The sequence below is a fragment of the Passer domesticus genome, chromosome 4 (assembly GCF_036417665.1).
Source record: "Passer domesticus isolate bPasDom1 chromosome 4, bPasDom1.hap1, whole genome shotgun sequence".
Lineage (NCBI taxonomy): Eukaryota > Metazoa > Chordata > Aves > Passeriformes > Passeridae > Passer > Passer domesticus.
This window is the reverse complement of record NC_087477.1, coordinates 80,713,519-80,728,872: the sequence shown is the minus strand read 5'-3', so window position 1 is coordinate 80,728,872 and position 15,354 is coordinate 80,713,519. Positions and strand designations below refer to the sequence as shown.

Below are 15,354 nucleotides of genomic sequence, written 5' to 3'. Positions count from 1 at the left end.
TTGTAACATTTTAACATTTTAAAATGCTTAAACATCTACGTTTTGAAGTTTTAACTTGAAAGTCCAGTGCAAATACAAGTGAAGGGAGACAGTAATCTTGATATACCCAAGATTTGCTGTCTGCTCACTTGACATCTGTCTGTCTGCATGGACAATCTCCCACGTTGACAAATGGGAATAAAAGATGGTTTAGAAGAGCAGGTTCTGCATCCCTCCCTTGTGTGGTCCAGTGCAGCTTGATTATCACCATGGAATCAGAGGATACCTGGATTTGGAAAGAATCCTTTAGGTTCATCCAGTCCTGCACAGGACACCCCAACAACTCCACCCTGTGCCTGAGAGCATTGAGGTTTTTGAAGGGTGTCCTATTCAGTCATATATGAAATCCATTAATCTTTGTATTAATAAATGACAGCACAGTGAGGAACAACCTGTGGAATTTTGTTCCTGTGGCTGTACAATGCTCCCCCTGTGCCCTGTGTAGTTCAGGACAGAGCAAATGGAAGCAGAACCTCTGCAGCAGATCTTTGTCAGGCTCAGTGTTTATAGATCCCAGATAAATCATTGCAGCATTCACATTCTCTGAAAAAATCCCTTCACCCAGGATTTTTCTCCTGGGAACCTGAGAAGCCTCAGAGGAAAAGGAAAACAATTCTTATCTCATTTGCTTCTCCTGTGTTGTGCTCATGTGGAATGTGTTTGGAGATTGTTTACCCACAGGTGATTGTTTCACTGGATTCTGCTGGGAGTTGTTTTCACTCTTTGGCCAATCAGGGCCAAGCTGTGTTGGGACTCTGGAGAGAGTCACGAGTTTTCATTATTGCCTTTTTAGCCTTCTGTAAGTATCCTTTCTCTATTCTTTAGCATAGTATAGTATAGTATTCTTTAAAATAATATAATATCATAAAATAATAAATTAGTCTTCTGAGAACATCGAGTCAGATGCATCATTCCTCCCTGCTATGAGGGTCCCTAAAAATACAATACATCATGGTGGTTTTCTTGCCCCAGTTGCAAAAAGATAATAGGAAATGGTTTGTGGCTTTGGCATTTATAAGCTCCTGAGCAATAATAACACAAATTTTGGAGACACAGTCCTGTGTCAGACTTTTTTTCTATGGACAAGGCTCCCAGCAGAGGTTGCAGATGGTCACATGCAGGTACACCTGGGACTGAGCAGGGGAACTTGTGCTCCCCTCTAAGCTGCTGTGTGGGACAGGCTCAGCATCACTCACACTTGAGCACATGCCAGGGTTTTGATCCATGTGAAATGAGTGCTGTCCACTGTGGCCACATCTCTTTTCACAGAGAAAAGCAAGGCACAACTTCCCAAGGATATTTTCTGGGAATCGTAGCAAGGAACCTCAGAGAAAGAAAAAACAATTATTATCTCATTTGCTGCGCCTGTGTTTGTGCAAAAGCTGAATGCAATATGGAGATTGTTTGCCCAAAGTGCTGGGGTTTTGTTTCCTTGGCCTGTCAGGGCCAAGCGGGTGTGCAGACTGTCGGTCAGCAGACAGCCACAAGATTCTGCTCAGTGGAGTTGAGTGCTTGTGCAGACTCAGTTTAGATGTAGTGTAATATAGTATAATAAAGTAATTAATTAGCCTTCTGATATCACTGGAGTGCACCCTGTCATTTCTCCCTGCCATGGAAGTCGCTTTGAATCCTATAGTCCATGAGCAGATCCAATGCTTTATTATCCCTGAGACAAAATCAGCAGAATCTGCAGCTCCATGGGAAGAATTAGGCATGGTAGGAGGTTGATGTCTTTTTAATGAAGACTTTAGGCAGAATTCTGATCCAATTTAAAAGATCCCTCCATAAAATATTAAACCAAACCCTGTTATTATTACAAAGTCTGAGCACAAATGCTACAACTCTCCTTGGGGAGATTTGTGAGATTTTTCCTCACACAGGGCTGGGATGACTCTGAGCCTCTTCTCCACAGTCTTCCCCAACCTTATTTCTGAAAAGGAAGATCGGGAAGAGACAGAATTTGCAATATATAGCTCTTTCCACGTTTGACAGAAAAATGCAGAAGGCAATTAATACCATTAGCTGCAATTAATAGTGCTTAAAGAACAGTGCCCAGGAGGTAGCCACTTAGGGATCTCAACACAAGCTGCTGATTTTAACAAAGAAGGACTATTTTCTGGTATTAAGTAATTATGTGTTGCTCTAGGTACTTTCTCTCTTTCCTTGCAGTGCAACACATACCACAAGGAGGAGGAAAGCCTTTCATTTCTTCCCCATCTGGAGCTCTAATATTGAGGCTCAACCACCACTAATAGCCTAATGTTAAACTTTGGCAGTTTTCAATTATCCTCCTATTGAAGCTGAAAATTTCCTGTGCCTACATCTTATTGCCTGACCAACTTCTTTTCATAGCTCCATTTTTTAGTTCAATAAAATTCAGCAAAACCCCCTCTGGCTTTATTCATATTGTTTTTGCCTCTGTTAGTTTCCAAGTAATGTGAATGTGGATGTGACTAAAAGCACTGAATTATCACTCACTGGCAGCTCCCTGACAGCCACCAGTTGGGTTCTCAGTCCATCTCAGTTTCACAATAAAACACACTGGTTTGAACAGCTTTTGGGGTGGCTTTGCTGCATAATTCTGTTTGGCTAAGAATATTCCAGCTATTCATAAGAGGCTGGGAATTAAACCAGCATGTTATGCTTGTTCAGGATGTCCTTGTAGGACACATCCCTCTGAAAAGACTGGATTGCTTCATTTCTCTAATATTTCATGGTGTAAAATCCTCGCTGTTGAATCCAGTCAGTGCCCCAAACTTTCCACCCAAAGTTCCAATTTATCACTTCCACTGTCCCAGGTTGCTCAGAGACCTGTCCAACCTGGCCTTGGGCACTTTCAGGGATCCAGGGGCAGCCACAGCTTCTCTGGGCACCCTGTGCCAGGGCCTCCCCACCCTCACAGGGAGGAACTATCTGCATTTAATTAATTGCTCTAAAGCAACCTGACTTACATCAGTCAAGGTTCATCTGTTCATTCTTTTTAAATCAATCCTTTCACTTTAGTCAGGTCTTTCCCCCAGAGGGTGGCTGGGCACTGAACAGGCTCCCCATGGCAGTGGTCACAGCACCAAGCCTGACAGAATTCAAGGAATTCATTTAGACAGTGCTCTCAGGTACAGGATGGGATTAATGGGGTTGTCCTTTTCAGGACCAGGAATCAGACTCCATCTCTGTGAGATCCTTCCAACTCAGTATTCTGTGGTTCTCTGACTAAAATCATTATTCAGGATTGTTTCTGGGCATGATTTGTTCTACCTCTTCCTAAGACAGGATTTTTTATCTTCCTTCATTGTCATTCTGAATAAACAAACTTAACAGCTTTAATAGTTATTGGCAGTTTAAATTTGTCTAAACACAATCAGATCTCCAAAAAGTAGCCAAATACTGCTTTTCCATGTCCCCAGGTGTGTTTCTTATCTCTCTCAACTGTTTAAGGCCAGGTTGAAATAAATGTGCACTTTGCTGCTGAGTCCAAGAGCCTTCAGTTTGTCTGTCACTACATCACATTTACAAAGTGTAATGACATACACATGCCATTACCACAGGGCTTACCACCCTTCTCTCTCCTCTTTGTGCTTGTTGTGTTTTAGGTTCTGCACCACTTCCCAAACCTAAAGCAAGATAAAAAGAGCAGGACAGAACCAACACAAGGAGCAACTTCCCATGACAGCGAGGTCCAGGGGGATGCAGAACCTGCAGCTCTGGGGAGGTGGCTCGGTCCTTTTGCTGGCACACCCAGAGATTTTCACCTTGCCTTTTCACTGCCTAGTCTGGCTCCCACCACACAGCTTTGCTGCCTTTTTGCCAGGAATCTGCCCAACGAGGATCACCCTGTACCAAGGACCCTTTTATTCCCTAAAGGCTCTCCTTTCTCCTTTTCTGACTGACCTTCCCTTCTCCCTGCCCAACAGAATGAAAACTTGAGCATTTCCTTGCTGTATTTACAGTGTCATAAAAGATATCTTGCTGAGGGACATCCATTCCCTGGTAGGATTCTCTTTAGGGTAATGGGAATCCATTGTGCAAGAATACACCCCTCTGATTTTTATCTTGTGTCCTTGTCTTCCCTTTGTGTCTCACAGCCCTTTAATTAAGCTGCAATTTGGAAGCTCTGTAAGACAGGGATATATCTGTCTTTTGTCCCATAAAGTAGTTTATAGAATGTCATAAAGACAGAAATTTTGCAAATCAGTCTGCTGGCATGTCACCAATAGGCTGGAGGTGAGGTAACAGGGAGTTCAGGAAATGCAGAGCTCAGTGAAATCTGCTTGGGTTTATTGGGATTTGTTAATATCTCTTAAACCCAGAGCATTCCCTTCACACCCATCTGAAGGACTTTCTAGGACAGAGCTGGGCAGACTTTGAAAACATATTTTCATTCCTTCCTTATTAATTCCATCAGTTGCATTGTGCTATTCTCAACAGCAGCTATGATTTAGTTTATCCCACATTAATCCAGAAAGGGGGAACTAGACATTTAAAATGTACTAACTTGAGATGATAAGGAAGGAATTACATAAGGAATAAGGCAGCTGGAGAGGGGAAAAATATAGGAAGGGATATTTTATCCTAAGGAAGAGCTCTAGGAAATGTTTAAGACTACATGGGAATAGTGATCTATTGGAAGAGGATAAAGGCAGAAAAAAGCCAATATAAATTAGGAATTTAATTCAGACTAATAGTTTTAACATGACATTTGACAGAAAAAACAAACAATTCCTATATACTTTTTTTTTTTGCATTCTTATAAGAAAATCACCAGAACTGAACTTGAGACAATTCAAGGTTGCAGCAAATCCAACCAATACCATCTCCAAAAAGCTGCTGAGAGGACACAAAATTACCCTCACCCTCTTTGATTTCCACCGAGACACAACCCCAGTAGTGTGACATTTTGCTTTGCAAAAGGGAAACAGAAAATAAACACAGGAGGCAGGGAAAATCTGTGCATAATCACCACTGCATTGGACATTTAATTTATCACCTGTCATATCTCTGCACAAAAGCCACCATGCTTCAACTCAACTCTACATGCTCTGAGAAAAAAAATAAATCTTGCGTGGTCAGAGAGCAGACCCAAAGCTACTGATGTCCTGAAGGCAAGATTTCAGTTCTGTTACAGAAAAGGGAAGGAAATGTTGATTTTCTGATCATCTTCGGCTCCATAATACTTTTATAGTTTCCTTATCACACAGATCTAAGCTGTCTCATAGGGTTTCTTTTGCCTTATCTGTTGTTAATATTGATATATTCTATCTGTTATCTTAGCCTTGACTCACAATATATCTCTTGGCCTTTCTTGAATGACATTTAGCACAGCATAGAAATAACATGAATTTTTTAAAATTATAGTCACCTCTGTGTCCTCTGTTTTTTGGGATCGTTTTCTCCAAAACCCTCTCTTGCCTTTCCAAAGCTCCCTGCCCCATTAGGTGCTACTGAATAGGTGCTGATAGCAATTATAAAAAGTTTTATTAATCTTGCTGGGAAGAGACAGAGGCAATGGGAGTGTGGGCAAAAGGGAGGTGAAATTCAGGTTGCAGAAGTGAGATTGCAGCAATTAAAAAGGAGGGGAGAGCACGAAGAAATGAATCTCCAAAGAAAGGGAGGAAGGGACACCTTTAAAATGAATTAGCAATTTACAAGTGCCTCCAACCCCTCTGGTAGAATTAAACATGTTTACTCGTCTCCTCAGCATGTGCGTGTTCTGGGGAGTGACAAATTAATTAATATTAAATATCTAGCCCATGGTCTGCCTCAGCTTTCAAAGCACATTATAAATATTGGCAAGAAAGATCATTAAAAACAACACAGATCGAATGTTCAGCTTGATTTGTAGAAATTGCCTGGTAGCAAAGGTGCTGTGAAGATGAATGAGTTTGTTAAAAGGGGAGAAGATTTCAAATATCAATTGGTAAGGAAACAAACAGCTCCTTCCTCCCTATGCAATGTGGCCACAAACACATACAGAGCAGAGGGGGAAAACCCCCAATTTTCTCTCATTACCATGAGAGGCTCAGAGACTACTGAAAAACAAAATGTGTCTAGTTCTGCCTCTTGACAGGAATTTTTGAAGGGCTGGACCACAATTACCAGCAATTTCTCAGACTCCTCTGTCATTCTTTCTCACCTGCTGCTCTCTGCTCCACCACACACTGACCTGTTTCTACCTCTTGCCCCCTCTCTGATGGGCAGCACAAAACCCAACAGCAGGATGCAGGAAACCTGCAATTTTCCTTCCCTGGGGCAATGTATAATTAGAACCCTTTTGGTTTAGGATGTTTTAAACCAGGTGAAAAAGCATTTGAAACATTGAAAAGAGAATTTTCAGACCAACTGGTCTTAGAAGAACTTGTACTTCTGACAGATGGGGGGAATCTGTAAAGCCAGATGTTTTTACATCTCTGATCTTATTTTGGAGATCTTCAGTTTCATAAGGCAGAAAGTTATTTAGAGTCACAGAATTACTGCATCAGAGAATCAGAGAAAGGTTGACTTTGAAAGGGACCTCTGGAGTCTTGTTGCCCAACTTCCCTCCTCAGTCAGGACCCAGTTGTCCATGACTGGGTTGGAATCAGATGGTTTTTATGGTCCCTTCCAACACAAACCATTCCATGACTTCTTAATTTCATGATTCCTTAATTCTGTTAGTCTTTAATTCTATGATTCTCTGATCATAAACTGTGGGGAACTATTTTGGGTTTAATTATTATTACAGAGATTCCACATAACAGACTCTCTAACATCTTGTAAGGTAACACTGACCAAAAGTCTTGTCAGTATAAGACAGACCAAAACTCCTTGTTTAAGAAATAAACAAAAACCTCTACACCCTTATTCTTTTCATTTATGTGTCATTCCTCACAAACTTCCATTCTTTTCTCCATAACTCTCTTCCTATCTTTTCAATAGGTTTTCTGAAATGAGCATAGTATGTAAAATATGGGGTTTAGTACCATTTGGATGAGGTTTCTCTTCTCCAATTTTTGGGACAATGTTAAAATAACACAGATCTTCAGATGACAGTCTGGCAACAGCTCAAAATCTGGGAAGACAGAGAATCCTTTGGAGAAATTGATGAAAATGCCAAGGATACAGAAGGAAAAAGACAACATCTTCACTGCTGGAACACCCTCACCAATTTTGCTGTGGGTAGAAATGATTGCACAGATGTTGGACATCACAGAGAAAACGGATGTGCCCACTCTGGAATCTCACTGCTTCTAAAAATCCTGGAAGTTTTATCACAAATCCATCCATGATTTGACACCAGTGCTAAAAATGCTGCTACAAACCCCACAATCAATAGGCTGTGAGGTGAATCAATCCTTCAGAGCAGCTCCTGCTGTCACAGTCATTACTGAGTGCCACATCCCTGCAGCTGGCAGCAATCCATGCAGGAAACTTCCCTTTTGGAACACTGAGAAGTTCTGCATGGATGCAGGGGCCAGAGCAGAGTCACTTATTCCCCTTGTGACAACATTTTTCAGGCTCTGAAATGTGGAGATCCAGCAGCAGGGAACAGGGCTGTTCTGGAAATCAAAGCCACCTTTACTTTTATAGAGCCTCTGGAGTTCTCTTGTTCAAAGTGTGATGTAAATCATAAGTGCAATTACATCCAAATATTTGGGAAGCATTGTACTACTAATAGTAATTTTATTTTCCAAAAAGGTTGCAGAATCAAGGCTTTCATTATGTGCAACCACTTAAGATTCCAAGTTCCTCTTGCTAAAGAGGCAATGATAGCTTTGGTGTCTGGGCTAAAATCCAAATGAGTAATTACATTCTGCAAGCCTACATTCCTCCTCAAGTTTTATATGAGATAAAGTTCTTTTCACTTAGCAATGTTTCTTTTTAAAGACTGACGTTTTCCAAGCCAGAGGCAGCTGCATTTCACTGATGGGTGAAATAATCCCTATGTAAACATAAATTGAATAAATCAAGTGCTTTGTGGTTTTCAAAATGCCACGTCCACTCCAATTCATGGTTTTCATTTGTTACATGCATGGGATAAAAACCTGTAATGCAAAAAATACAAAAGTCCATCAAATCTTTGATTTCAGGGATCACCCAGAGCACAGACAATGGGGGAAAATGCTTTGGGCAATTCACATTTGCTTTCAAGTGCTTTGTTCATAAACAGCTTTTAACAAAATGGCATTTAGACTGCAATATAGTGCATGTAAAAATAAAAGAGCTCCTCACCTGCTGAAACTTCCATTAACAAAACCCCCAATAATATGAACTGAAATGAAAAAAAATTCTGAACTTCCTCGAGATATATTTTAGCAGTCTCCAGCTCAGTAAATAACTAATGGGTATGAGTTTTTGCTTGTGTTCAGAAACATAAACTCAGAAGCATAGATCCAAAGTGCTTTACTTACTAATGATTCTCAATGCATCAAAGCTGAGAGGTGCTGAGGCACAGGAGCTGAAATGAATAAGAAAAAGGCAGCAGTGAAATTTCCAGGCATTTTAAGGTGTTTGCAAATCAGAGCTTGAACTTAAAATATAGTTCTGTTCAGAACACACAGTGCAGAGAGCTGCAATCTGTGGATCATTACTTAGTGGATGTTGCCATGTCCAATGTTTTATTTCAGATAAGTAGTTATAGCCAAAGACATGGCAAGTAGTTTACTTTGGCTGTTTTTCCCATGAATTATCCTCTTTTAAAGAATAAAAGGAAAGCTGCTCATAGAGCCCTGCTAGGAACAGGAAACCCCACTGTTGTTTGGGGTAGGATCCATGCATAGATCCCACAAGGAAGAAAAGTGAAAAAAAAAAAAAAAAAAAAGAAGATGGGAAACTTGTGCTAAGGGAATAATTATTTTCTCAAGGTGTGTTGTCTGCACTTTCTCTGTGGTTAGGGTGATCTTCTTTTTACCCCTGCTTATCTTGGATGTGCTGATACTCTCATTCCCTTTCAACCTCCACCCAGGCCAGGAGCATGTTGCTGCCTTGTGGCATAGTCCAAAAGACTCAGTCCACTAGCACTCTGTTTTGTTCAAATACACAGGTTTATTGGACTAAAAACTTAGAAGCTAAGCAGAATAAATCATAAACAATGTTATTACTGCACAACAGTTCTTACCAAGCTAAACCTTGTTATTGCAAGGTATTGATCAGACTGGTCGAATCTCTCATAGCTTAAAGGATTTTACATCATTTACAGTAATTACAGTGTCTTCCTGAGTGCCAAAGGTATCTCTGAACTCCCTGAAGGACGTTCTGAACAGGCAGAATTAAGTGATAATTTCCCAGTTACTTCTGTGAAGCCGGGATTCTGTATTTTTGGAGAAATATAAAACACAGTCTATATTTATGTATCTATTTCTGAGGGTTGTCCTCTCCCAGACCAGCTCAGTGCCACGGGGAGCAGCAGGCTGGGGCATTGGCTGGCTGTCCCCACGTCCCACATTGCATAACCTGGCACCATCTGCTCCCCAGCTGCAGGGAAATCCCACATGTGGTTCCAGTCACATTAAATCTGAAGCTGGAAAAGTGGAGACACTTCATGCTCCCTCTGAGCTGTGACTGAGATAAAAATACCACAGCTTCCTTCTGCTGCGTTTGTGGGCTCGCTGCTCGGGAATTTCGTGCTGGAATTTTGCCTCCCCAAATGCTGCCCTGCCCTGCTCTGACTGTGAGCCTGCACCCCACTCAGACTGAGGTACCACTCAGGAATGTGCTTATTTTCCCCTCGGTAATTAGGTGTTTTTCATTATATAATCATTATATAATAATTACACCCTTTTTACAGCCCAGCCAAGGGCTGGCACTCTGGTAGTAAATAAGTTTATCAAAGCAGCAATCACAGCCAGTCATTTCCATTCATCTCAACGACAGGCAGTGACTTTACAATCTACCTTGGGACATTGTTTCACTATTAGCAAAGCAATTGAGAGAAAAGTGCCTTTCAACCAGGGGCTGTGGATGGCTTTAATGGTTTTGTGTTGGTACCTGCAGGCCTGGGTTAATCCTTAGTGAGGTCCCCACTGGCATCTCTGGGTAGGATGAGGGCCTGTGGGGGCAGCACCTCAAAATCATCTCAGTACCTTCTGACACGTGGATGTGATGGGAGGCACAGCAACTCTTCAGAACAGGAAAAATGTGCGATACTCCAAATAATTGGAAAATATTGACAGTTTTAAGCTTAAAAGTTTGTCTTCAGTTAGAAGCATAATCTAAGCCAAATAAATAAGTACAGAAACCTTGGAGCAGGAATCCTTGAATTCATCTCCTCATCCTGGCAGTGATTTGAGATATGACCTTGGGCAAGGTCAAGTTCAGATTTTCTGTACCTCAGCTTCCCCATTTGCAGAAAGGTAATAATAATTCTTACTCCACAGGAAGACCATGGGGCCTAATTACCATCCATAAACCACCTTGAAACCCTTATATAAAAGGTTCTGTAAAAGGGCAAATGTAATTACTGTTATTACAGTGGTGCAGCTATAAAATATTCATGGTATAATGGCAAGTCCAGTGAACACTCAGAAGCTTGTAAGATCAATTGCTGTGCATGAATGCACAAGCACATTAGCAGGTTGTACAAGATGCCAGGCAATTTCCTTCCAACACTAAGATCCTGTCCAGCAGAGGGTCAAGAGCCTCAGTTTCCCACTGAACTCCATGAGAGGCCCTTGAAAATGGCAGGAAAGTTGGGTTTCAGTACTTTGCAGGCTTAGAATCCTAAAAGAGAAGTAAACATCCTTGTCATGGAAGAAAAAAAAGAAAAAATTTTTTTTTTATTGATCAGAAACTTTCTAGTAAAGTTCAGTAATGGGTTATGCTGGTACCAAGCACCCAAGAATGGAGGTCTGGATCCACAGCTGCTACAAATCAAATAAACCATGGCAGCATTTCTAAATTCAGTGCAGCTACGCTGTTTTATGATAGTGATGGTCTTGAGAACACAATGCATTCTTGAGGGGTTTTTTTAGACACAAATGGGAGTGATTACACCAAAATAAACTAGTACTGCACTGATAAAATAAAATAAATAAGCAAATAACTAAATCCACCTTTTTGTTTTCCAGAATCAGTGGTTACAAATTTGAACAGAAAAAGTGTCAGGATTGGTTTGTCATTGAAATATACATGAAAAGTTAATACCTTAGGATTTAGAACAGCAACTGGATATATTGTGGATTTGAATTATTCCTGTTCCTCCTGTTCTTGTATTTGTTGTTACCTGGAGGGTCACAGAGCCAGCTGTTTGGGTTTGAAGCAAATTGTCATTAATGGCTTCCTAACCAATTATAAGACACACTTAATAAGTGATGGTGCTGTTATGCAATGCAGTTGTTCCAGGACTTCTCTCTCAAGGACAACACTGAAATTTTTATGGAGTCTAATCCCTGTTGTCATATTGTCTGGCTGCATTTCCTCAGACTCGACTCTCCACACAACCCTCCTTTCCAGCACACCTTAGCTCATGTCCATTTGGCATTTCCTCAGGTTGGAACTGATGACAAAGCAAGAATTTGTAAAATATGAATCCCAGTATTTCAAAGGTAATCTCAAAATTGGCTTCTGTAACCTGCTATGGGATTTTAATGTAATTTTTTTTAAAGAAGAAAACATTTCTCTGCAGCTCTGTGGGTGTATCTCAGTGATGTAGAAAGGGGAAATTTCCCAGTGAAAAAGAAGCAGTCAACATTTCCCTTGCTTCCCTGTAAGCCCAGTGTTGGAGCTCTGGATCTTGAGAGTTTTGGGCTTTCTGTGCTGACAGGAACTGACCCCCAAGAGAACACTATATTTGACTTGAGGCTGTAGAGAAGGCTTCTGAAATTGAATAACAGAACTGAGATTATGAGTGTGTAGTTTAAATAGAAGCGTGTAATATCACATAGTAGAAAATGTAGAGTTTCAAGTTTTGGAATATAGTAACATATAAAAAGCTAAGATAAAACTTTTAAGGTAGTTGTTAGTTTTCTTCTTCACTTTCTTCTTCATAGGTTTAAGTAGTATTTTGTAATTAGACAGAAAAATCTACATTGTAAGACACAAGTAATTAGTTACTAAGTTAAAAGTAAAAATCATTTAAGTATCATTTCTCAATTAGATAGTTTTTCCTTAAAAGACTTTGTAAAGACAGATTTGAGGGCATTTTGTAACTTGTTAGTAAAATACTATAAAACTCACACTTTGTGAGACTATAATATAGATAAGAAATAATAAACATCATCAAAATACCATCTCAAGCACTTTCAGTCCCAACCCTAACAGAAGCAGAAAAAAAGTTAAGGAACCAGCAGCCCAGTGGAAAGGCTGAGCCTTGGAAAGCAGCCCTGAAGCTCTGGAGAAACTCTAAAATTAGGAATTCTGAGAGCAAAATGTGTTTCCATTAGAAATTGTAGAGCTGAAACTTCAGTTAGAGAATCTATTTTCAGTGAAGACCAAGAAAATTTTGCCATGAACTTGGGCTCCTTGACTGCTGGGTGGATTTTCAGGAAGCTCTGAGTGTGGATTCTTCAGGATCAGATGTTTCCAGGCTTCCCAGCACCAAGAGAATTCATCTGGCCTCTTTTCATAGGGAAAGCACACCAGAACTGCAAGTCCTTTGACTAAAACCCAAATTTCCCAGCCCACCAGGCATTTGACAGCACAGCTGTCCAGGTTCCAAGCTCCCAGCTCCTGGCAGTCTGTCTCTTTTTCCACAGAGGAGAACGTGCAGATTCCCTTTGTCCTGCTCATCCCACCAAAAGGCAGGACCAGTGGGAAGCACATTTTGGTTTTGGAGAAACACATGTAGCCTTGGTGTGATCAGACTATCTCAGTGAATTTGGAATGAAAAGTTGGAATATTTAAGGTCTGCAGAACAAAAATGCAGTGAGGAAAAAATAAAGCAATGCATCCTCTTTGCCATTGATTCAAGATTTAATTTTTTTCATGGCTTCAGGATAATTTATGGAACTCACATTTTCCTTTCCAGTGGCTTTTTCCTAAGGCTTAACAAGTAGATGACCTTAACAAAGCTCTCTTGGAGTACAGGAGCCCAAAGTTTTGCTGTAATTTAGGGCAAATGTTTTGAATTTCTGTTCATGTCCAGCACCCCTGTTTCTTCTTACATCCTAGTGTTTGTTCAAATCACATTATTACATAAATATGCTTTGCCCATGAGAGGACTGAGGGAGAATAAATGCACAAATTGATGAAATAAAGGTATTTAAGTATTTAATGACAAAAACAGTAATCATAGAGGGATATTCAAAAGATGAAAATGGCAAACACTGTACATTATCAGCTAATAAAATGACTGGTGAGGAAGATCTTCCACTGTCTGAAATATTCACCATCCACAGCTTTTCAAATGGAGTTCATGATGCAACACATTCTTTTTTAAAGGGAAATTTTGATACAATATTTCTTTTATCTCACATTTTTATAAGGTTATTCAGAGAATTTATTTGTGCATTTTTTTTCAGCATTGGGCTTTTCATCTCTGTTTGAATAACAGTGCAAGGTCAGAAACCTCAAATCCATTAAAACTGCTGCAACCTCAAGAAATTGAAAAAGCGAAGATTTAAAAAAAATAATAATCCTTTCAGCAGCCAAAATGAGACGAGCTCACAGCTGATGGGTGGAATTACCTAAAATTCCTGCCCAAAGAAAATCCACCCCATGCAATGATTCAGGCCAATCCTTTCCCTCCTGCACATCCCAATTTGTGGGACCACTGGCAATATTCAGATTAGATTTGTATAAACCCTTGTAAAACACCAGGTCTGACCAAATGAATGAGTTCAACACCTCCAAATATCACAAGTTTTGCGAGAAAATCTTGCCCATTTCACTTCAAAACCTTCCCATCCTGTGTGTCTTTTGCTGTGCTCCTCAAACACTGGGGAAATTTCCTCCTGCAGCAACAATTCACAGAACGAGTGTTTGAACAATCAGAATTTGTGAACAATAAGTCTATGCATATGCATTAGCTGTCCTAAAACTTCTGTTTCATGAATAATCATAAAGATAATGCTGCTGATTCCCTGAGTCAGGCAGGATGTCATTTTGGGTCTCATACTTTAAAGATGAGAAAAATTAGGACATTTCAGGCATGAGAGTGACACCAAGAGTGATGACAATGGAAATATCAAGGCTGAAATGAGTGATGTGATAGATGAGAACACTGAAGAAATTTAAGAAGGGTGGGAAAGAATAAGAAAGATGAAACTTGTGATGGATTTAGTGCCCAATATATAATATAAGAATACTGGATGTGGTACAGAGGGGAAAAACCAGCTTGCCTCAGAAAGATAGAAGGGTGAAGATAAGTTAAAGCATAGTTCCCACAGCAGGCTCTAGAAGGATCATTCAAAGCAGTAGGGAATAATTTGGGAGCTGCAGTTTGTGCCAGGCAGAGGCCAGGATGGATGGTGTGACACTGGGATGCACAACTGGGTGTTTAGGTCACCAACAAGATTTTTATCTTGTCTGGAAAATCCCAGCTCCTCCAGATGTGATGGATGCAGAGCCAAGCAGCCTTGCAGCTAACCTGGGTGATGACAGGAAGCAATGCCCAGTGGATTCTGAAGGAAAGGGGCTGGTGATAGAGGAAAGAAAGGCAAAATCCAGCCAGCTTACAATGGGAAAATGAGGATTTAATAGGGCTTTATTAAGCCATCCCAGAAGAGCTGTCAGAGAGCCAGTCTGATACATGAGAGTCAGGCTGAGGGAGATACATCACAGGCTGAGAGCTGTGAGGCTTCAGAAAGGAGCTAATAGCTTTCCATCTTTCATGTAGGCTGGGCATGGACTGAAGTTCCCTGCTCAAAACACGTTCCCTACAAGGGGAATTTCATCCCCCATCAAAACACAGCCACCTCTCTGGTGGGTTGGCCAGTTTCATCTTCCCTACTAACACTACCAAATAGCTTTGGAAGAGTTAGCAGAGAGTAATTTCCCCTCTTTGAAACTAATAAAGTAATTTATGTGAGCAAAATGTAATTATCCAGGCTGAAATCCAGCCAGCAGATTGGTTTCACATTTCTGCTGAAGCAAAACCAGCAGAAATAGACAGGATTCCTTCTTAAGCTGAAGCATGAATTGAATCCTGGCCCAAGTGGAATAAGAGGGACCTGAAGAATTGCTCCTGAAAGGTGCTGAGTTAACCATAGCCCTCCCTCTCCTCAGTGTGACAAAGGTGCTCAACACCTTTGGTCACAGCCTGGTGCAGTACATGGAGGAGGGTAATTTGAAAAGCTGACCTTTGTGAGGGCACAGGGAGATTTACTCACATCTCCTACTGGTACAGGAATTGGCCAATAAACATTTCCTTTGTGCAGCCAAAAATAAGCTTTGTGTTGATCAATC

The 15,354-nt window shown here is 40.6% G+C and overlaps 1 long non-coding RNA gene across 3 annotated transcripts; it reads right to left on the bottom strand.

Moving 5' to 3' along the window:
* Positions 1 to 5,702: 5,702 nt before the first annotated feature.
* LOC135300143 (uncharacterized) lies at positions 5,703 to 11,279 on the bottom strand. Of its 3 annotated transcripts, XR_010362028.1 has the most exons (6): positions 11,155 to 11,279; positions 10,251 to 10,731; positions 10,000 to 10,131; positions 9,131 to 9,322; positions 8,424 to 8,470; positions 5,703 to 8,057 (listed from the first exon to the last, which is right to left on the bottom strand). It is a non-coding gene; the product is annotated as an uncharacterized LOC135300143 (long non-coding RNA). The 3 variants fall into 3 exon arrangements; XR_010362027.1 differs by having other exon boundaries at positions 10,000 to 10,731; XR_010362029.1 differs by lacking the exon at positions 9,131 to 9,322 and having other exon boundaries at positions 10,000 to 10,731.
* Between the last annotated feature and the right edge of the window lie 4,075 nt (positions 11,280 to 15,354).